The following is a 24,940-nucleotide window of genomic DNA, read 5'->3' as shown; positions in this document are numbered from 1 at the left end:
CGCCCCGCCCGCCCAGCCGAGCCGCCCCCTGTAGCGACCCGACCTCAAATGGCCAAGCCTCTGTGTATCTGTGCCATCCCTGGATCGGTATGCTGGCACACATAGTACATCAATGTATATATCAAAGTGCAATGACATGTATAAATAACGTAAAACTGACATATACCTCATAAGTCTCAGCGGAAACAATCGAACGGGTGTGGAGTCCCATCAACGCCAATGACAAGTTGAGTGTAGACCGTAACCCTACAACGTAACTCTTACTCGTCGTAGAAAATTCCTGCAACATAAGACGTTGCAGCCCTGTAGGTCAGTACATTGAATGTACTGGCAAGTCACATCATAAGAATAATGAACCTATTTGTACATGCAATTTGGCTAGTGGAAAGCTCTAAGTTTAGTTTTTGCATAAAGCTAGTTTTTCCCTAGAATAAAAGATATCATTCTACCACTACTGTATAGCAATCGATTGGGTTGGTAACATCATAAGAATAATGTACTGGCAGTGGTAGAATGATATCTTTTATTCTAGGGAAAAACTAGCTTTATGCAAAAACTAAACTTAGAGCTTTCCACCAGCCAAATTGCATGGACAAATAGGTTCATTATTCTTATGATGTGACTTGCTAGTACATTCAATGTACTGACCTACAGGGCTGCAACGTCTTATGTTGCAGGAATTTTCTACGATGAGTAAGAGTTACGTTGTAGGGTTACGGTCTACACTCAACTTGTCGTTGGCGTTGATGGGACTCCACACCCGTTCGATTGTTTCCGCTGAGACTTATGAGGTATATGTCAGTTTTACGTTATTTATACATGTGATTGCACTGTGATATATACATTGATGTGCTGTGTGTGCCAGCATACCGATCCAGGGATGGCATAGATACACAGAGGCTTGGCCGTTTGAGGTCGGGTCGCTACAGATATGGTATCAGAGCACGTGTTGACTGTAGGACGTGACCCTAGAAACTGGAAAGCCCTTAGGATTTCTCTTAAACTTTATTTTGAAAAAGGTCCTTTACCTCTCTTCTTTTCTGAGCTTTATCAAATATTTCCTTTTACCTCAAATAGTTAGACAATACCCCGTTCACTTTGGACCACACGGAGAATGAACTGAAGCCACTCCGAGAACGACAAGATATCAGACTTCACCATACATTAGAAGAGTTGAAGCTACAATAGTCGAAGCCTCCGAAGAATTGAAGAATTTGAAGACACTGAAGAATTCCAAGATTTATATGAACTTTAGAGGACCAAACCCTTGTTGTATACTTATGTTAGATGCGATGTTTGTGAGCTGTCATTGTTTGATGTTTTTCCTAACAGCCACAAATAAAACTTATTTTCAAAACTATATTGTGTGTATTGTGTGTATCTCTCTATCCCTCTTATCTCATCCCGAAACCCTTGGACCCAATAGATGATGATGAAGATGGACTTGCATTCTCTGAACCGATCACTCAGTTGGAGGCAGAGCTATGGATTCAAAACATGGAGAATCACTTCAGGAGCAATTTGGTTGCAAGGAAGTATGAGGTTCAATATGCTCTTCAGTACTTTACAAAAGTGCTGCAACCTGGTGGAAAATGCATCAGGCCATACAAGGATGTAACGGAGCAAAAACTTGGGAGGAATTCAAGATGACTCTACTGAGGTCTCGTCTTATTCAGAAGCCCTATGGCAATAAAATGAAGAAACCTTGTGCATGCAAGATTTGTGGTGAGATAGGACATACCCATGAAGAACACAAGGATGGATGCCCTCATTGTGAAGGAAATCACCAAGGTGAAGAATGTCCAACTAGGCAGGTTACTTGTTTCTTGTGTGAAGGAACTACGCACTACCCTGCCCAGTGTCATATTTATCCCAAGGTACAAGAAATTACCAAGCAGCAGAAGGAAGCAGTGAAAGAAGCCCTCGGGGAAAGTTTAAAAGAACCTGTGATGAAGGAAGATGCTAACGACCCTGATGGAGAAAGCCTAAACGGATTTTACTCCAATGCTTGCTATTCATGTGGAGAAGAAGGACATTTTTCACAGTATTGCACGAAGGAAAGCCAAGAGTATCTAGGAAACTTCCCGACGGAAGAAGTGGAGTTTGATCGACAAGAGATAGAGGAATTGATCGGAACAAAGAAGTCGAGGAAGAGAAAGAGCATGTATCCCCAGAATAACCCAATTTCTGCAGAAAAGGACATGAGTCAAATCACTTGTTACAGGTGCAAGGATTTAGGTCATTACGCTAGCAAATGCCCAACAAGGAAGCCAAGAACCCAAGGAGCCAAGATAACCACCAGGAAGCCCCTGGATTTGTCTAAAGTCATTTGTTTATGCTGCAAAGGAGTAGGACATTTTGTGAGAGAATGTTCAGACCTGAGGAGAGCTTGAGCAGAGTAGTTGAGATCTTGATATGGGAATAAAGCATGTAATAAATATGGGATGCACTTTTATTTTCGTTAGGGATGTTGAGTTGAGTTGTGAAATGGAAATTGTAATGGTTCATGAAGCAATAAAAGTTGATGTGGTTGGAATCTCATATGAGGTGTCATGAGTTGTTTGTTGATTGTGAGTACCTCTCTCGCTATCTCACCCAGACTAAAACCTCGAACCCATGGACAAGCTGACCCCAACTTTTCCCAGAAAAACAACCACATTTCACCCAAGGAAATACATATAGTATCCTGAGTACCCCTTCTATCTTATGCCTGCAGATGACAACCCTTTACGAGTCTTTTCTGAAGGGCCCGGAAACGATCATGACCCTGACCAGTGATCAGGATTACCCGAAGATCCTGAAGGACATGATGAAGCATATTCAACTTGAAGGAGATGCAGTTTACAAGGGTTATACTTTCATGGAGAAGGGAGTTGAACTCTGGTATGTGGAGGTACACCTCCACCGTGTGAAGGGAGTTTGCCCAAAGAATATGGGGCAATACTTTTTCATTTCTCGAGTACCACGAGCAACATTCTTCGACTCTGTTCGTGAAGCTGCTATGGAAGCCATACGTCAGATTGGAGAAATACTAGAAGCAAGACTCTGTCACACTCAGGAATACCTGAGGGAGGTGCATGCAGAGATGATGGAGATGAAGCTAATGGCCACCACGATGAAGCAAAACATCGATGATTTGAAGGATCACATTGCACAATTCTAGTGGGACTGAAGTATCTTCAAGAAGGACAAATGAATAAAGATGGAAGTAATGCTTGACCATACCAAACTATGTGGGTGGCAGCTTTTGTAATAGAGTACTTTTGCAATTTGAGTTTTGAGTAGTGGTTAAGGATGTAATAAAAGATTTCATATGAAGAGAATATGAATTATGGATGAACCAATGCATTTTTTTTGCGATACTTGTCTGTGTGAACACTTGACCAATGGAAAAGGAAATGTATTCCATAGAGTGGAGTTTGGACAAATGAGTTGGAGTTTGGTTTTAGTTATGATGGTTACCCCGAGAGTATGAAGTAATGAAGTACTATTGGATTTAAATGAGATGTAATGTTGGAATATGGAACAATAGTAACTCCAAGGATGAGTTAAAGATATACAAGTGTTGAAGTGGGCCATAACCCACAGGACCCATGATTTGATAAGGAAACAAGCACAATCTTGTTGAAGAAAAGAATTCTGAAGGAAGCTGTGATTTCATCAGCATACGTTTCATAGGAGGTTACGTAAACCCGAGAGTTGTGAAGAAATGATAGAGGTTTATTTTTTTGGCTTGCAGAACCAATGGATTACCCAAACCCAGTTCATGGGGAAGAGAAGTTCTGCAATGCTTGTGAGGATGTCCAAGTGTTAGAATACGTGATTCACTATCTACGTATGTGGTAATGATTCAAGTACGGGATGGATTGGCCCCCATACCGGAGACTTCTATCATGAACTATCATATGTTGATGGAAAATCAGAGAGCTTGAAAACCCTAGAAGAGTGTCGACACGACAAATCAAAAGCCTTAGAATGGCAGGACGATGGAAACCCTGTACAGGCACCTTTTGCCAATCGTAGGTTATGCGGTGAGGTTCAACCCAGACCCATTTCCTGCAGGAGAAACCAAAAATTGTTGACCACCATCAGATTTTTGATAGTTGTTTAGCATTGGCGACAGACCTATCACCTAAGAAGACTCAGTCTCGGGAGGATCTTATTTGTATGAAAGGACTCAAGTTTTTGAGGAAAAAAATGGTTATGCCCTTACCGGAAGAACACCAAAGAAGGAGCGATCCCGGAGAATATGAGAAGACCGACACCGTCAACGCAAAGGATGGAGTACATGAGTTTTGTTGGAACCGTAACCACGCTTCTAAGGGTGGTAGCACCCCATACCTTGTGTTGATGAATGGATTTTCAAGGAGACCCCCCCAATCTAACCTTCTTTCTAGCCTCTCCGAATCTCGAGGACGAGATTCATTTTAAGGGTGGTAGTTTGTAACATCCCAAAATTCTAAATTTTGGAATGTTATATTAAATAAACAATTGTGATTGTTGTGTGGTTGATTGTGTGAAATTGAGTGGAAATAGAAACTTTTTTGAAAGTTGAATGAGAGGGAATAAAAGGACTTTCCCAAAACTTTTCATTTTGAATTTTTATCTCCATGAATTCAAATTCATTTCATCACAAAACCCTAGAGTGGAGATAGTATGACTTCTTCCATTTAAAGAAATGAAAAAAGGGGTTTTGAAGTAGATTTGAATTCCATTTGGACAATAGTCCAACTCAGAGACTTTATGCCACTCAAGGATTTTCATGAGAGAAGATAATAGGACTTCTTTAAAATATATGAAATAGAGTGGGAAGTGATGAGGAGCACTTTTGAATTTCATTTGGTTCACTTTTGGAAAGTTTTTCGTTTTGAGTTTCAAAAAAATTTTCATTCATTCAAATAAAATAAAGAGAGAAGGAAATAGGACTCCTTCAAATATCAGAAAGAAAATATGGAAATGGCTTATGAAACCAATAGAAGTTATTTTAACAATATTTGAAATCATTTGCATCTCATGATTTATTGCATTTTGGAGTTTTCTGGGATATTCAAATATTATTTTCCACTCAAGAAAAATAAAGGAGAGAGGATAGAATGACTTCCTCAAACGAAAAGGAGCTGGAGAATTCATTATTATATTACTTGGTTTTTTGGAGTTTATTTGGTACTTATTTTCTTGGCAAAAAGTGCATTTACTGCATTAGATAAAAAAAATTCAAAATTATATGTGCTGGGATTAATGTTCATTATTCTATATATTATCAATGGTGATTTTAGGAATTACTATGGAATTTTTATGAATTCGTTGGAGTTGTTTTTGACCTCACCATGTTTTCTGTAACAAAAAAAACAAAAAAAAACACGCACGCACACCGCACTACCTGGATCGAGGCCACTTCGGCCCAGGGGCGCACCGACCGGCCCAGCCACAGGCCAGCTAGGCCAAGGCCCAGCTGTAGCGTTAGGGCAGCCAGCGGCAAGCGCCCTAGGGACGCATGCACGAGCCGCCAGCTCCTCCCTTCGCTCGCTACCTGCTGCTGCCGCTGACGCATGGGGCCCGCCCATCGTCCCTAACCTCCCGCAGACCCCGCTGGATGAGCACATGCATGCCCGAACCTGCCGGCCGAAGCTCTAGGGATAGAGCTTATCCCTCGCTCCCCGAGCTCCTGACTGCGCCTATAAAACCCCCAAGACCCCCTCTCTCTATTCTGCCAATTCGCTCGTCCTCTCGCACATCACAGGCGCCGCCTTCGTCAGTTGGATCTCGCCGGCCGGAGCTCCATTCGCCAGAGGAGCTCGACGACCGTAAGCCACCCCGAGACCTCAAACTCCGTCAAACTACTCCCCATGTTCTTCCGCACCTAGTTGACATCTCATTTTGCCCCTAGGTTCGCCAGAGACGCTGACCCCATGACCTGCGTCCTCGCCGGAGCACAGAGACGCCGCACTTCGCTCCGCCCGTCCGGGTCACCCCAATGCACGCCGTTGCCACCACCGAACTGCCCGCGTCATGCCCGTCCCGTTCGTCTCCTCCCGCGCCGCCGAGGAGCACCGCTGCCACCGCCCGTCCGCCGCCTGACGCCAGCGCCGCCGCCCCTGTTCGCCGTCCTCGCTCGCTGTAAGCTGCCCGCTTCTTCCCGTTCGTTTAGTTTTTTTTGTATTAGCTAGGTTTTGTTTTAGTTCGGTTAACCATGGTTTTAAATAAATCGTGCAGTTTAGTTAAAAAAACCCGGTCTCTGGTTTTCATTTTTTTTGCCGCGGTAGCTGTTTTGCTTAGGTAGCGGCCGTTCACCGAATAGCTTCCACAGAGAATGCTGCTCGGCCAGTAGGAAGCCGCCACGTGGCCAGGGACCTGGTCGCGAATAAAATTTTCACAGTCAAGTCCCTGTAAATTTCAGTTTAGCCCCTAAACTTCAAATGGTTGTATCTTTTTAACTGTAACTCCAAATTCGATGAAACCAGCGACAAAATGTTCGTCTCGAATAGCTTTATCCAGAAAACCAACTTTGAGAACTTTTGGCCAAATTCAAATTTGAACTTTATTCAGATTTGAATTCAAACTTCAATTGACCATATCTCCTAAACCGTAGCTCCGATTGATGTGATTCTTTTTGCACCGTGTCACCGTTGCCAAACCCTATCACTTGGACCTATCTCACGATATTTTTTCACACATTAGGATCTGTCCATAGTAGTTTTACTCGTATGTCTAGTAGGCACTGTGGTCCACGTCACAATTTTTGGCACCCATGCCTTATGTTGTTTTGCACTTAGTATTTACTTTCGATAGTTAAGTCTGTTGTGTGTTCCTTTGGATTTTTCAAGTCTTTTCATGTTGCATGTTATTTGGTTCTTTGAAATGATTGCTTATGTGAATGCAATGTTTGACTTTATAGATTTTCATCGGAGAGTGACGAATAATTCTATTGAGTAAATTTCTGAGAGTGATATAATCTTCATCAACTGTTTCCAGGAAGGTTCACATTTGACCATTCTTCCAATCACCTATGTTTTATATTATGCACTTAGTACTTTTGTGGTAGGATTGCATGGTAGGATTTATTGTTGCCAGATGGCTATGCCGTTACCTAGTAGTTCATTGGAGGTAGGTCTGATCTATACAACGTTGCCACCACCGTGTAAGTTTATTTCCGCCTCGCAAATGTAGACGTGGAATTGGGAAGTGTTCATGGTGAGACATGAGTGACAAAGTAGTAATCAGGACCAAGACTTGTAAATGAACTACCTAGGCGGAGGTTTGGTTTGAATGGTGGCGAAGTACAGTGGGAGAATGCATGGGAAATCCATGGTGGTGCACCACTAGTGGTCCGTCCGCCCAGGCTCAATGAGATCAATCGTATTCTCATGTCTAGAAGCTTACATGTGCAACCACAAGACAATAAGGGCTCTGGCTTAGTTGAGTAGTTAGTGTGACCCCTTCCGGGATGGGCTAGCAGATGTAGAATGATGTAGGTGTACCGGCCTATCCGTGGGTTAAGGGGGAACATTTTTGAAAGACTATGTCTCGGTCATCCTGTTCTCAAACGCCAGGCAGTGCGAGATCTTCAAGGGAGGTGATCGAGTCTTGTGGGGAAAAGTGCGCAAACCTCTGCAGAGTGTTAAAACCTAATCGATTAGCCGTGCCCCCGGTTACAGACAACTTGAGCATCTAGTAGTGGAAATGCTGGGAGATCTCATCACTCTTAATTTAAACAGTTGGGTTTAAATGAAACTTTGGGAATGGATTGAGTTGGGTTTACCAACTCATCCTATGCTATACAGTAGTGGTAGAATGATATCTTTTATTCTAGGGAAAAACTAGCTTTATGCAAAAACTAAACTTAGAGCTTTCCACCAGCCAAATTGCATGTACAAATAGGTTCATTATTCTTATGATGTGACTTGCCAGTACATTCAATGTACTAACCTACAGGGCTGCAACGTCTTATGTTGTAGGAATTTTCTATGACGAGTAAGAGTTACGTTGTAGGGTTACGGTCTACACTCAACTTGCCGTTGGCGTTGATGGGACTCCACACCCGTTCGATTGTTTCCGCTGAGACTTATGAGGTATATGTCAGTTTTACGTTATTTATACATGTGATTGCACTTTGATATATACATTGATGTACTGTGTGTGCCAGCATACCGATCCAGGGATGGCACAGATACACAGAGGCTTGGCCGTTTGAGGTCGGGTCGCTACACCGCCGCCCCGCCCGCCCGGCCGCGCTGCCCCCGTCCCGAGTCACCGGCCGTCCCACACCGCCCCGCCCCCGTCCCGAGCCGCCGCCGCCCGGCTGCACCGCATCGCCCGGCGCGGCCCCACGCTGCCCCTCATCGTGGTGAGTTTTTTCTTCTATTTTTTAGATTTAGTTTATGTTTGTTTAGTTTACGTTAATTAGGTTAGTTTAGTTTTAGTTAGTTTAGGTTAGTTTTGGTTAGTTTAGGTTACATTTAGTTTATAGTTTTGGTTAGTTTACGTTAATCAAGAAAGATGAAAGAAAAAGAAAAAGAAGAAGATGAAGAAGAAGAAGAAAAAAGAACAATAAGTAGTACAAGAAGAAGAAGATGAAAAAAAGAAGTAGAAGTTGAAGATGAAAAAAAGAAGTAGGAAAAGGGGGCGCTCGGGGACGAGCGGGTTAATTAGGGGGTTCCTCGGTGTCGATGGAACCCTAAATAGCAAGTATATCATCGGTGCGAGAAACATGTGGCCGTCGGTGTGGGACACTACATCCATGTCCCACAAGTGACGCCGACGTTCGGCGTCCCAAAGCAACTATTCCGTGTCGATGGCGGTCGAACACCATCGCAAATTTGTCTAGCAGCCTCTGCGACGACGATTAAAAGGCAAGTGTTGAAACTTGAAACACCCAAACTGACTGGTTGTTTAAAATTTCAAAACTTGGCTTTAATCCTCATCGTAGAGGCTACCAGACAAATTCACGATGGTGTTCGACCGTCATCAGCCACCAGAACTATTGTTGCGGGACACCGGGCGCCGACTTCACTTGTGGAATGTGGATCTAGTGTTCAACGCCGAGCGCCACATGTATCTCGCACCGATGATACTTGCTATTTAGGGTTCCATCGAGGCCAAGGACCCCCCTAACCCGCTCGTCCTATTGTCAATATTTAGTTAGGTCGACAGAAGAAACAAAATTGATATGTTAGTCATCTTTGGATTTAAATGTGCAGTTATTTCGTCACTGCAAGGGTCTAGTGTTCGACGAGCTCCGCCCCTGCGTTCATTGGTGAGTACAAATGACATCTCCCGATGAAACTTGCTAGCTATAGGCGTCAATCATCAGTATGCGTAACCACTATGCATCCCCCGTTTGAAAGGGTTACATCTATAAATATGCATGCATTTGCATATTTATAATCGTGATTCTTTCGAATTGTCCAACGTTATCCATGGACAGCCCGAGTATGTGTAGATTGGGTTTGTTTTACCATATGCTCAGCTCCGGATCCGATGCAGAATTTCGTCAGTGCCTCCCTGTTGTTCTCCGGGTACACATTCTCTCCGCTTATTGCCGAGACGTGTATCAGGAGAACAGCGGGGAGGTGCTACCGAAATTTTGCGTCGGATCCAGAGCAGAGCATGGGAAAGCGAACCCGATCTACACATACTCGGGTGGGATTAGGACCTATCTTTACCTATTAGCATGTAGGTTGCATGGGCGTAATAAAACTAACAAACTCCATTAACTGATGGATATGCTTTGCTTAATTATGTATATATTTCTTGTGTGTCTAGTAGGAAGTCAATACGAGTGATCGTGCATGGATGTACACCGGTTACACTAGTCATAAAGTTTGGACCAAGGAATGGTTAACAAAAACCAAGGGGTTTGTTAGAGCCGCATTTGCAAATGGCCCAGAATTTAGCTAGTGCCCCTATGCCCGTTGTGACAACTATAAAAAGAGGGACGAGCTTGAAATGAGTAAAGACCTGCAGAAGTTTGGTTTTATGCCTGGTTACATGGTCTGGACATTACATGGTGAGTCTGTCCAAAGTGCCAGAGCCGAGGTTCATCGTTGCACCGACGAGCATGGTACCGGGACTGCAGACATGGTGCAAGACTTTGACGATGCTCGAGACTCGAACGAGGAGATGGAGGAATCTGCAAAGGCCTTCACTGAAATGTTGGAGTCCTCAAAACGTACTCTCCACGAGCACACTGAGCTTTGTCAGCTGGATGCCATCTCACAAATAATGGCTTTGAAGGCTCAATTCAACTTGGGCAGAGAATGCTACGACGCGATGATGACAATATTCGGCCGATTTCTACCCAAAGGCCATGTGCTACCTCCAAACCTGTACCAGTCAGACAAAATCCTCCTGCTCTTAAGATGCCCTATGAGAAGATACATGCCTGTGAGAAAGGCTTTGTCTTATTTAGGCTTCAGTATGAGGACTTGAACTAATGTCCCATTTGCAATTCTTCCAAGTATGTTATGGTAGACAACGGTATGGGTGAGAAGACGCAAACCAAAATACCCGTTAATGTTCTTCGGTATATGCCAATCATACCAAGACTTCAACATCTTTTCATGGTCGAAGAGATGGCTAGACAGATGACATGGCACAAAACGGGCAAAAGAACCAAACTAAATGCAGATGGGAATGTGATGATGGTGCACACATTGGATGGTGAAGCGTGGAAGCGCTTTGATGCATTACATAAGGAAAAACGGCAGATCCAAGGCATCCTCGAGTCGCTGTTAGCACATATGGGTTCAGTGTGTTTGGTCAGATGGCAACCCCATACAGCTGTTGGCTTGTGTTTGTCATTCCACTCAATCTCCCCCGGGCAGATTATGCAACGAAAGAATATTTTCCCGACGTTGATAATTCCAGGGCCCAACTATCCAGGGAAGAATATGAATGTGTACATGCATCCACTTAAGGACGAATTGCAAGAAGCTTGGGATAATGGGTTCAAGACATACGACACCTTTAGCAAACAAAACTTCATAATGCGTGCCTGGTACATGTACTCGACACATGACTTGCCGGCGTATGCGCTATTCATTGGCTGGTGTGTGCATGGAAGGTTCCCGTGCCCCACATGCAAGGGAGCTCGAGTTTCGTTGGCTAACGGCAGGGCGCAAGTATAGTTACTTCGACTTGCATAGACCGTTTCTACATCTTGGCCATAAGTTCAGGAAACACAAGAAGAACTTCATCAAAGGTAGAGTTGTCAAACACTCTGCACCACCTGCGTTGACAGGCCAATAGACCCTAGATCAGTTAAACGCTCTCGACCCAGATCCAGAGCATCCAGGGTATTTCAAGGGGTATAATAAGGAACACGCCTGGACTCGCAAGACATGCTTCTGGGATCTGCCTTACTTCAAAGACCTCCTTTGCCCACACAACATCGACGTGATGCACACTGAAAAGAATATCGCCGAAGCCATTTTTGGTACATTGTTCGGCATAGAGGGGAAATCAAAGAATAATACTAAGGCTAGAGTCGATCAAGAGGAGCTATGTGATAGACCGTTACAAAACATGAAAGAACCAAAAGGAAAGGGGATCAACTGGACGAAGCGAAAGGCATGGTTCAATCTTGGAAGGCCAGCTATGAAGGAAATTATTTTGTGGGTGAAAATGCAGTTGATGTTCCCCGATGGGTATGCAACAAATCTAAAGAGGGGAGCGGGTCTTCAAAAATTGAAAATATTTGGTCTAAAAAGTCATGATTGGCACATATGGATTGAGTGGATAATGCCGGTGATGTTGCGTGGCTTCATCCCTGAGGATGAATGGCTAGTACTGGCAGAGCTAAGCTATTTCTTTCATGTTCTTTGTGCGAAAGAACTATCGCCTGGCCTCCTAGAAGAAATGGAACAGTTAGCGCCGGAGTTGATCTGCAAGTTAGAGAAGATCTTTTCGCCAAGCTTCTTTAACCCAATGCAACACTTGATTTTGCATCTCCCGATCGAGGCACGATTGGGGGGGCCCGTGCGCAAATCGTTGGTGCTACTCAACTGAGAGGATGCAGAAGAGCTTCAAGCAAAATGTAAAAATAAATGTAGAATAGAAGCATCGATGGCGGAGGCATTCATTACCGAGGAGGCGGCAAACTTCGTGACCGCACACTACGAAGCCAAAAATCGTCATTTGCATAATCCGAAGACTCGGTACAATGCTGACGAACCTCAAAAGGGTCAATCCAACCTTAGCCTATTCAAAGGGAATCTCGCACCATCCGGTGGTTGGAAACCAGTAAGGTTGGATGTTGAAGAATGGCGGACCATTTCGCTATATCTCTTCAACAACCTAACAGAAGTGCGGCCGTACATCGAGTAAGATCTCGGTACATTGTTTCACAACTTCTAATTCCTTTGAACTTCTCTTATTCCTGGATATTTGATGCAGTCGGTACGTCGCCATATTCTCGTATGGAGCGGTGATCCGAAAGGATTCCATCGAAGAGTATGAGCTTCTGGCAAAACAAGGAGCCGAATTTCCCAGTTTCATCTCTTAGTTTAAAAAAACGGTAATTTCCATTAGACCCTTTCTTTTCTTTGGCTAATTTGCGACTAATGCAACAATCCTTTCGTATTAAACTTGTAGGCTAATTCAGAGATTATGGATGCCGGATTGAGACAAGTAGCTAATGGTTTTGACTATAAGGCCCATTCATTTGACAAATACGACATCAACGGGTATCGCTTTCGTACCTATGGCAAAGAGCTATCTATGGCCGGCTGAAATTCTACAAATTGTTGTGTCTCTGCTATCGGCGAAGGAGGTATCAAGTATTATGGAAGAGTTGAAGCAATTTATGAACTTGAATTCTATGGTGAAAACCCACCAAACGTCGTAGTCTTCAGATGTTATTGGTTCCAGCCGAGGGAGACTAGAAAGACTCATGAACATATAGGGCTAGTCGAAATCAAACAAAGCACCCATTTGGATGTTCCCAATGTCTATATTATGGCTCAACAGGCAACCCAAGTTTTCTATCTACCGTGGGCCTGTCAAAGTGATCCAAATCTCAGTGGTTGCGACGTCGTTTATGAAGTGCCGCCATGTGTTAGACCACCTCCCCCCAATGAAAAGGATTATGAACCTCACATTAACCAAGACACATATGATGAAGGAGAATTCTTCCAAGAAACACGTCTTTCCAAAAAATGTTTCAAGAACCGCTCTACTCCACCCCAGAACATTGAAGTAGACAATGATAGTGTATCCGACTTCACCCCCGAGCCGGAACATGAAGAGCCAGAAGAAGAACAAGTTACTGCTGCAGATGACCTGTCAATGCTTGAACGATTATGTAAAGGTGGCCTTCCACATGATGATGCATTTATTAGTGATGATGATGAGCACGTCATTACCGATAGTGATGATGATGATGCTTTTATTAATGATGATGAAGAGCACGTCATTACCGATAGTGATTATTAGGTATTCAAATTTTTACGTTGTACTTGATTTATATAGTTATTTGTATGATTGTATGATTTATATAGTTGGTATTTATAATTTTCTTACTTTGTATGATTGTTTCTTATACATAGTGCCATGGTCTTGATGGCCGTCCCGATCGGCCCTCGCCCGCTTTATGATTCGGATGTGGTAAATTCTCTTTCATAACTATTTGTTGCATTTCGCATTTATGACAATTATGGCCATCAAGTTGACATAGAGATATTTTAATCTAGGAGGTATGTGAACTGGAATTTGAAATGGACCCTCTTGTCGAGAAGTTAAATTTAGTTGGAAAATAAAATGAGTATTTGAAAGAAAAAATTAAAAGAATTGGAGAAGAGAAGATGACATTGGAGTTGTATGTTGCCGATGTCATCGATGATCACAAGATGAAGATGAATGCAATGCGCTTGAAGATGGATGCAATGCGCCTGAAGCTTAAGAAGATTAGAAAATATGGCATTGATAATGAGGCTTGGTATCATTATGCCGTTGGATCAGTTGTTACCTTTTTTTCGATCTTCATCACATTTGTTGTGATTAGGGTAAGTTTTCTCTAGTGTTTTGCTTTACGAATGGATACTTAGCTTATTTTCCTCCTAAATGGCATAATTACCTAAGTTAGATAAAAAATGAGCTATACTTAGCTTATTCAGTTCATTTATGACATGCTTAGCATACTTAGGTAAAAAATGGCATGATAATCTTTGTTAGCTCCAAAATGATATAGACTTAGCTTATTTTCCTCGAAAATGACATAATAACCTTACTAAGCTCCAAAATGACCTATTTACCTACCTTAGCTCTAAACTGACCTACACTTAGCATTTTTACCTAGCTTAGCAATAAAATGACATTTTTACCTACCTTAGTTAGAAGAAAAAGAAGATTAAGAAGAGGAGAGGAGAAAAAGAAAGAGAAGAAAAAAAAATCTTCTTCTTCTTCTTCTAACTAGTCTTCTTCTTCTTCTTCTTCTTCTAACTTTCATCTTTCCCAATTTACAGATTTGCTTTACATGAGGAAGCTTGGATTCATGGAGTGTACTATTCTTGTGGTGCTTCCTTGTTGTTTATGAAAACTTGTTTGGATATGTATGTCTATATGGATATGTTGTTGGAAACTTGTTTCTGGTTATGTATATATGGATATGTTGGACTTTGTTGAACTATGTTGTTGGATTGGATGAAATATGTTGTTGGACATGCTGTTGGATATGTATGCATGTATATCTGTCTTTGAAACCATGTCTAATTAATGGGATTTAAATAAAAACAAGGGATATATAGCCTCTTTGCCGTCTGCTAGCAGACGGCAAAGAGCTTTGCCGTCCGCTAGCAGACGGCAAAGAGGACACGTGGCAGTCACCTGTGCAAACTGGGAAGACTGGCTGCCTATTTGGTCATTTTGTCGTCTGCTGGCGGATGACAAAGTGACCACCTATGCCGTCCGCCAGTAGACGACAATGATTCAAACATCTTTGCCATCTGCTGGCGGATGACATATCTGGACACGTGGCAGCTTCCCAGTGCTTCCTAGCTGGGCTCTTTGCCGTCCGCCAACGGACGGAAAAGATCTTTGACACTTTGTCATCCGCTGGCAGACGACAAAGAGCACCGTTAACCCCCTAATGGCTCTCACACCACCGCACTGCCGTCAGCTGTCTTTGCCATCTGCTGGCCTCGGATGGCAGACGGCGTAATCCTTTGCCGTCCGTGTCTAAGAAGCGGACGGCAAAGAAGGCCTTTGCTGGCAGGCGTTCATCTAGACAGTTTGTCGTCCGCTAGCGGAGGACAAAGATGTTTGCCGTCCGTGATCTATTCCTTTGCCATCCGCCATGGTGGATGGCAAAGAAGCCGATTCCAGTAGTGTACCATGGTAGTTAAATAAAACATATTCCTTTGTTGTAGGAAAAAATGGATTTTCGCAAAACATTATAACCGTAGAGCCTCCACCAGCCATATATGCATGTAGTGATAGCATTTATCTTGTTCATTGCTCTACTGTGTTATATTGCCAACATATTCCATATGCTGACCCGTTTTCGGGCTGCAACATATCATGTTGCAGACTTTTCAGACGAAGAGTAAGGTGCGCTAAGTCGTTGTCGTGCACTCAGCTATGCCGTTGGAGTTGATGGACTCACTTTATCTTCCAAGCCTTCTGTTGTTATCTTATTTAGATGGCCTTAAGCCATATTTATTGTAGTAAGTTCTCTTTGGAAACTATCAATGTAATAAGTGTGTGATTGCTACTCTATTATAAATCCTTCGAGTACTGTGTGTGTCAGCATTACCGATCTAGGGATGACACTTATGCACAGAGGCTTGATCGTCTGAGGTCGGATCGCTACAAGATGGTATCAAAGCACATGCTGAATGTAGGACACGGCCACTAAGATGAGCCATAGGTCACTCTTCTATACTCACTTATGACTCCTCTCCATTTTCTACTCTATAGGATGGCCGACACAAGGAACAAGTTTGCACAACCGGATGAAGACACCCCCTTTGGAAGACACTTGAAGGAAGTCACTAGGTACCTGAACATAGGAATACCAAGCTTCACCGGGACCTACACCGCCACTTTACCAGAAGAGGAGCGTTGGATGATTCGAGTTCAAGTTCCAGGAAGGACATTCACGCTAGTCACTGAGCCCATAGAGTTTTCCTTTGATGCACCAACTTGGAGTCTAGGCAAGAGCATGGCAGCCCACATTGCTATGGGACGCATCGGAGAAGTCTACAAACATGAGCTGAAGGACGGGCGCCGAGATGATCAATGGGAGATGATCTGCACCAGGAGGGACAAGTCCATTGCAGCTTTCATCTAGGAGTTAAACCAACACATTCGTCGACAGGAGAACCAGATGTGTGCAAGCATGAGAGATCTGAAGAAGTTGATGGCTAGGAACATGGAGCTAGAAGAGGAACTCTAGTCTACACGTGACGGATACGAGGAAGAAATCACAATACTAGTGGAGAAGAATGACGACCTGGCGAGGAAGCTTGGAGTATTCATGGGAGACCCCGCGCCAGGAGGAGATGACGATCAATCCAAGGACATTCGTTATGAAGACTACATCATCATCGACGACACCGACTCCGACCCCGACAGCAGTGATGATGATTATGAAGACGAAGCTGGAGCAGATACCATGGAGTCTTCCACCGATCAAAATTTCTAATAGACCACCATATGATCAGTAGTATTCCCCCATGTAAATAGTATAGTCCGAACACTGTAACGGTAGTTAGATCGATTGTATGCCGTTGCTTGAAATTGATTTGGTGTGATATGATTGTGCTTGTCTCATGTGCATATGGGTAGTGTTTTCTCACTAGACCTCTTTCTATTCTAATCTCTCCCCTCTAAACCCATTAGATGCCTCTGAGGCGTGACCCCGGATTTGTCTTCCCACTGGAGCTCACTCAGTTGATCCAACAGCAAAATACACTAATGAAGTTGCTAGTCCAGAACCAAGGCAACAACAACAACAACAACAACAATAACAACAACCCACCGCCACCACCTCCAGTTGACAACTTAGCCCATTTTCTGAGGTTACAACCATCGATGTTTTCTAGTACCACCGAGCCCATAGTTGCTGATGACTGGCTACGCAGGATTGGAAGGGAGTTGACCACCGCAGGTTGCACAGATGTTGAGAAGGTGCATTTTGCCGCACATCAATTGGATGGACCTGCAACATCATGGTGGGAGAATTACACAGCCACTTTTCCTATAGCCAATGTCACTTGGGAATAGTTTCAACAAGCTTTCCGCACATCCCATGTTTCAATTGGAGCTATGAGCATGAAGAAGCATGAGTTTCGCAACTTACGCCAGGGTAACCATACTGTGGGACAGTACATGGATGAGTTTAGCAAGTTAGCCCGCTATGCCCCAGATGATGTGGCCACAGATGCCACGAAACAGGAGAAGTTTATGGAAGGGATGAATGATGAGATGAGTATGCAGTTAATGGTGGCAACATTTAACAACTACGAGGAGTTGGTAGATAAGGATCTTAGATTGAAGGGAAGCAACAACATATTGAGAGCCGCAAAAGGAAGTTTGGACCAGGGAAGTACAATTCAGGAGCTCAGGAGAAACCTCGTTTCACCCCAAACTTGCACTACAAAAAAAGAAACATCCATGACATTTTGGGCTGAACGAATTTTTTTCTGTCATACATATGACACTTCTATGACGATAATTGTGACAAAACCCGGTATCATCATAGATGTGGTGGGCTCCTACTTCTATGACTAAAAATCATGACAAAAATGGGCTTTTCGTCCTGGGCGGGCCAGAGACGCAGCTGCATGACATTCTTTGGGCCGTCCATGACAGAAAAAACTGTGGTAGAAGCGAGGGGGAGGAAAATTTTGGGGAGATCCCGGTTACAGTGGGAGGTCGAGGGCCGAGCGATGCGCGTTTCTCTCGTACACGTACACGCGTGTGTGCGATGCGTTGGCTCTAACTAAACCCGAGCGAGGCGTTGGGCTCTAACTGAACCCAAGCATTGCACTGCAGGCTACGCGTTACTGAACCTGAGCGATCGATCAATGGCTGTTAACTGAACTCGATCGAGCGATTCCTTCGCTACTGCTGCTAACTGAAGCCGATCGATGCTGCCTCTGGATGAACAGTGAGCGTTGCGGGGGGGGGGATGAACAGTTCCCGGTGGGGATGGATGAACAGGACCCCGTGGTGTTGCCTCTGGATGAACAGGACCCCGATCGATCGAGCCGGTTGGGGCTGGATGAACAGGACCCCATGGAGGGCTGGATGAACAGGACCACCCCGTGGAGGGCAGGATGAACAGTAGACGGTGGAGGGCAGGATGAACAGTAGCCCGTGGAGGGGTGGTTGAATAGGAGCCCGTGGAGAGGGCTGGTTGAACAGTAGCCGGTGGAGTAGCGCGCGGTGGAGGCTGGATGAACAGGAGCTCGTGGATGAACAGTCACAGGTGGAGGCTAGAGGAGGTCGACTGTGGATGAACAGTAGCTCGTGGAGGCTGGAGGGGGTCGACAGTGGAGATGAACATTATCCCGTGGAGTCCCGTTTTGCGGTACGCCACACCCCTCCCGATGAATAGGACCCCCTGTTTCGACCATAGCGCTCCAACACAAGTCCGTTTCCTCCGTTTTGCGGTACGCCACACCCCTCCCGATCAACAGGACCCCCGTTTCGACCGTAGGAGGTCCGTTTCCTCCATTTTGCGGTACGCCAGACCCCTCCGGATCAACAGGATCCCATTTCGAACGTGGCCGTTCGAACACAAGGCCGTTTCCTCCGTTCTGCGGTACGCCATGCCTTGTTTCCATCACCTGTTCCGTCCAAGCCCTCCCGATGAACATGACGCATTCCGTTGCCTCCCCATGAACACGACGACGACGCTGTTTCTCCATTCCGACCCAGCAATGTACACGAGCCCTGGCCGTACGTATGCGCGAGTAGGCGTGCGAGACCCCGCCCGTATGTACACATACGTGGCCGTATTTTCTTTCTTGCACCCTGGCCGCTGTATGTACGTGTACATGCTATGTGCGCGCCTCTACTACGACACGTGCGCGCCTCTACATCGACCAGTATGTACGTACACGTTCGCAACCAGAATGACAACGCTACGTACGCTTCGACCAGGTGGGTCCCGACTGTCAGGCACTTCCTTGCCTGCGAGGATGTAGCTGGTGGGTCCCAGCAGTCAGGGGGTGAATCGTTTTTTTGCCCGGGCGCACTTCCTTGCGTGCGATGATGTAGCTGGTGGGTCCCAGCAGTCAGGGGGAAACGTTTTTTTCGTGAAATACAGTGGCCTGTCCAGTGGGTCCCAGCTGTCAGGTGGAGGAATCATTATTTTCCGCGTAATAAGGAGGCACTTCCTTGCTCCGGCCGTGGAACCAGCTGTCAGCCTCTCTACGTACAGTCCACATCCGATGAAGTCGTTCCTTGACCACGTTGACCACGCCGCGCCGAGAGCACCAGGGCGGTGGACGACGGTGAGGCCTAGGAAGGGACGACACGGAGGCAGGGAAGACTCGGCAGTTGTTTCCCACGCGGAGGGGAGTACGATTGTATGAGGGTTTATTGGTTCGTCTGCTGTCACCGGAGAATAACAACATGTGTGGGTGAGTAGAGGGATGGCTAGGCCAGCGATGGGAGTACGATCGGGCGGTGAGGCCTGCGCGGCAGCACAGCCGGCCGCGAGGAGGAGGGAGCAGGCAGTCCCGCCGGCCCTTGTTTGAGCGGCTAGAGCATGAAGAGCAGAGATTGAAGAAGCACGACGGCCGTTGGATGGACATCCAACAGTCAGTGCTTGGGCGTCAACCTTTTTTAGGAAAGCCTCAAATATGTGGAAAACAGCATACAGACCATCTGCCAATATTTCTAATAATTTACAGCCCATTTACTAATTCTTAAGGGTTTTTTGGAGCCCATATTCTTTTTATTAGCATTACAACCCATATTGTGGCAACGGTTAAAAAATTATATGAAATTTTGCATATTTCGGTGCGGTCTAAACTGTTTTTAATCCCGAAATTTCGACTCACATTCAAACTGATTTTAAAAATAAATGTATATCATTATAAAATCCAACAAATTCTCCACGCATAAAAATTAATGTAATTTAAAATCTTGAAATGAAAAAAAGATATTTGAAACTAATTGTCGGTTTGATGTGTTTTAAAAATGTACAACCCATTTCTCATTACTGATGGGCCATTTTCTCGGCCAGCCGAATGAAAGCTCTCCTCGTCTTGAAAGATTTGCAGCCCAACAGGCCTGACAAAGTGACTTACTTGGCAAATCACAAAAAAATTGTGCTGTGGCCATGGACCCAGCTGTCAGCCTCTCCACGTACAGTACTCTTCCGATGGAAGTCGTTCCTTGACCACGTTGACCACGCCGCGTGGAGAGCACCACGGCAGTGGACGACGGCAAGGCCTAGGAAGGGGACGACGTGGTAGTGGAAGGCCGCGCGGAGGGGACTACGAGGGTTCACTGGTTCGGCTGCGGTGTGAGGCTGCCGTCGCCGCAGGGCCTGGCCAGCGGTGGGAATAGTAGGAGGCGGTGAGGCCTCTGCGGCAGCACAGCCGGCCACGGGAGGCAGGAGCATGCGGCATGACCGACGCTGCTTTGGGCGGCTAGAGCAAGAAGACCAGAGGTTGAAGAAGCACTACGGCCATTGGATGGACATCGTACGGTCACTGGAGTTAGAATCGTTCATATTGACTAAGTTGACAAAGCCCTTCGTCCCCGTCAACTTAGTAGGCCCACAAGTTAGCCTCCCAGCAAGGTGGGTCCCAGCTAGCCGGGGAGTATTCATTTTTTTGTGCGTAATAAGGAGGCACTTCCGGTGGGTCTGAGCTGACAGCGGGGGGAATGTTTTTTTTCGCGAAATACGGTGGCCCGTCCGGTGGGTCCTAGCAGTCAGGGGGAAACAATTTTTTTCACAAAATACTGGTGGCCCGTCCGGTGGGTACCTGCTGTCAGGTGGAGGAATCATTATTTTCCGCGTAATAAGGAGGCACTTCCTTGCTGCCACCGTGGACCCAGCTGTCAGCCTCTCCACGTACAGTCCACGTCCGATGGAAGTCGTTCCTTCCATGTTGACCACACCGCGCCGAGAGCACCAGGGCAGTGGACGATGGCGAGGCCTAGGAAGGGGGCGACGCGGAGCCGGTGAAGACGCGGCAGTGGATGTCCACACGGAGAGGAGTATGAGGGTTCACTCGTTCGGCTGTGGTGTGAGGCTGCCGTCGCCGCAGGGCCTGGCCAGCGGTGGGAATAGTAGGGGGCGGTGAGGCCTCCACGACAGCACAGCCGGCCACGGGAGGCAGGAGCAGGCGGCACGACCGGCGCTGCTTTGGGCGGCTGGAGCAAGAAGACCAGAGGTTGAAGAAGCACTATGGCCGTTGGATGGACATCGTACGGTCACTGCAGCTAGAATCGTTTATATTGACTAAGTTGACAAAGCCCTTGGTACGTCAACTTAGTAGGCCCACAGGTCAGCTTCCGAAACGGTGCGCCCCAGATGTCAGGGGGAGGAATCATTTTTTGGGCGGGTGAAGCTAGAATATCCGAGATTGAAGAAGAAGCACGGCATCCGTTGGATGGACATCCAACGGCCACTGCTGCTAGAACTATGTGTTGACTATAAGTTAACAAAGCCTTGCATATGCGTCAACTCTGTTTTTTAGGGGACGCGTCAACTTAGTAAGGCCAGAAGTGTGTGGCAGAGAACTTATAGCCCATTTGAGATTTGTAAGAATATGTTGCCCATTTTTGAATTCTAATGGAATTTACTACAACCCATTAAAGTTTGTTAAAAGTACGTCCCATTTCAACCAACCATTCAAAATAGAATTCAATAAAATTTCCCACATTTTGATGGGATCCGAAATATTTTTATCCCGAAATTTCTAGTCAGATTAAATACAATTTCAATATAAATTTATATTACGTAAAAATCCAACGAAACATTACGCTCGCAACAATTAATGAAATTAAAATTTTCAATATCCAAAAATAATATTTTATAAAGTAATCACGTGTTTGGTGCATTTTTTTATAGTTACTGCCTAGTTTTTATAATTAGATCCCATTTATTATTTTTTAAAGCCCATTTTCTTATTAAGCCTAATGCATCCCTCCTAGGAAAGATTTGCAGCCCAGCGGGGCGGAGAATAACAACTTGACCTTGCCTGGGTATTCCTAAAAAAAGTATAGCTGGGCTAGCCATTTTCAGCTTGAAAAAAATTAATATCTGGGCTGGATATCTGGCCTGGGCTAGACGGGCCACAGCCCGCCCAGTTAATACCTGCAGCGATGTTTTCGTTGTTGTTCAGAGGAGAAAAATTAATATCTGGGCTAAACATCGAAAAACTCTGCAGTGCTCACACCTCAAAAACACAAATACTGCTCGAGCTGCTTGGTCCCAGCTGTCGGCCGCTTCTTGTGCAATTCTCTCGTTTATTGACTAGTACTACATAGGTTGACAATGGTGTGGGACCGTGATGTCAGGAAACCAGGGGGAAGCAAAATAAATAACTCCAGCGAGCGCTTCCACCTCTGCCTCGTTGTCTCCCGTGGAAACCCCTTTCCTCCCTTTTTTTTGCTCGGGCAAGGACCAATGCATGCAGCATGTCCATGTGGTTATTAGGCAAGAAATAAAAGCGCTTTGCATGCTATGAATTACGATGGCCTGCATGGGTAGCTAATAAGGCATCCTCTTAACTTCTGTGATTAAATGTTGTGTTTAGAAGAGAGAAATATTCTTCTTTTCCACCAATCTGCTTGCACCTAGGTCGTGATGCACCTTCTAATACGACTTATTCACCTAGACGGAGGGAGTATAGTTTTATACATATATATATATAATAAGGAGGCACTTGCGTACGTAGGCTATGGACCTAGTGGGTCCCCATTGTCATCGTCTCATGGTAAAGTCATCTCCTCGCCCGCGCGCGCTTTCCGCCGGAAACAGTCAACGCCGCCTGCCCTGCTTCCCGGTACAGGCAATTGCTCCGCCTTCAAACGACACAAGTGCCATCCGTTCGTCCATCTGCCGCCCACATTAATGATACGCGGTTGCCGAGGCGGCTACTCCGGCACCACACGTCCATCTCTCCGCCCGCCCACCATTGCTATATAAACTGCTGCGCCGGCCATAGCCATAGTCATCTGCATCCGTTCCCTTTCTCCTGTCCACACCACTACTGCCCACCATGGCTTCCTCACGCTCCAGCGCTCTTCGGGACGGGCGGACGATGGACCACAAGGAGATGGCAGCCATTGCTGCCGACCGGCTGGCCGGCAGGCAGCCAGAGGACGACAACATCCCAATGGAGAACATGGTAGTTGACGATCCGGCGCCAACCCCCTCCTCCACGCCATCCTCGCTGGTGCATTGCACCATGACCATTGGCGAGGCCCGTGCCCAATATATGGACAGTGTGAGGCAGATGCGTCAGGAGCAGTTCCGGGAGGCGCAGACCGACGCCGCCTACAACCACCATCTCCTCCAGGAGCATCTGCAGGCGGAGGAGCAGATCGCCGTGGAGCGGGCGGAGCAGGACGCGCTACTCGACTTGTACCTGTGATAGCCTGGCTTATTAGGGATGATAGACTACTCATATCAATAAGGAATTCCTTCTTTTCCGGAGCCCATTTGGACAGAACTCCAAAGTTAAGCGTGCTCAGCTTGGAGTAGTGTTAGGATGGGTGACCGACCGGGAAGTTGCACCCGGGTGCGCACGAGTGAGGACAAAGTGCGCAGAAAAGACTAGTATTGATCTGTGGGGCCAGTCTAGATCCCGCCAGGAGTAACGACCACCGGCGGGTGTGTCCCTGGGTGATACATCTCCTACATGTAACTCAATGCATCGAGGGTGATACATCTTCATACTCCCAGGGTGGATGGAGAGGAGAGAATTGTGAGCCTCGTTCGTGATCACTTTATGAAGGTCACCTTTGGGTACAACAATACGATCCTCGAAGAAGAGAGTGTCCTTGTCATCAAGGCGGTAGCACTTGTACTTGGACTGGCTCTTGGCAATCCCAATCTTCGGCCAGTCTAGATCCCGCTAGGAGTAACGACCACTGGCGGGTGTGTCCCTGGGTGATACATCTCCTGCATGTAACTCAATGCATCAAGGGTGATACTTCTTCATACTCCCAGGGTGGATGGAGAGGAGAGAATTGTGAGCCTCGTTCATGATCACTTTACGAAGGTCACCTTTGGGTACAACAATACGATCCTCGAAGAAGAGAGTGTCCTTGTCATCAAGGCGGTAGCACTTGTACTTGGACTGGCTCTTGGCAATCCCAATCTTCACCTTTTTCACCATAGCATCAAGAAGCTGGGCTTGGCGAATCTGGTCTTCCAAGGTAGGAGAGACTTGAAGGTTGGTGAGGAAACCTTGAGGAACAATTTGCAGATTAAGTTTGCGGAAAGCTTCACAAAGCTCGGGTTGATAAGGCTTAAGAATCAGACTGTTGCAGTACGCTTTCCTGCTCAATGCGTCAGCGATCACATTGGCCTTGCCTGGAGTATACTCAATACTCGGATTATACTCTTGAATCATTTCGACCCATCGAGTTTGCCTGAGGTTGAGATTAGGCTGAGTGAAGATGTACTTGAGACTCTTGTGATCAGTGAAAATGTCCACTTTTCTTCCTAATAGAAGATGTCTCCAAGTCAAAAGAGCATGCACAACTGCCGCCAACTCGAGATCATGAGTGGGGTAGTTCTTCTCATTCGGCTTCAACTGGCGAGAGGTATAAGCAACAACTTTCTTCTCTTGCATCAATACTGCGCCAAGGCCTTGGAGAGAGGCATCACAAAAGACCTCGTACGGCTTGGATTCATCAGGCGGAGTCAGAACTGGAGCAGTGATCAATTTCCCTTTTAAAGTGTTGAAAGCAATATCACACTCCGGAGACCAAACGTACTTGACGTGCTTTTGAAGAAGATTTGAGA

Source organism: Triticum dicoccoides, chromosome 4A (assembly GCF_002162155.2).
Source record: "Triticum dicoccoides isolate Atlit2015 ecotype Zavitan chromosome 4A, WEW_v2.0, whole genome shotgun sequence".
In the NCBI taxonomy this organism is placed as follows: Eukaryota; Viridiplantae; Streptophyta; class Magnoliopsida; order Poales; family Poaceae; genus Triticum; species Triticum dicoccoides.
The sequence above is the reverse complement of the archived record's forward strand: the minus strand, read 5'-3'. Positions refer to the sequence as shown.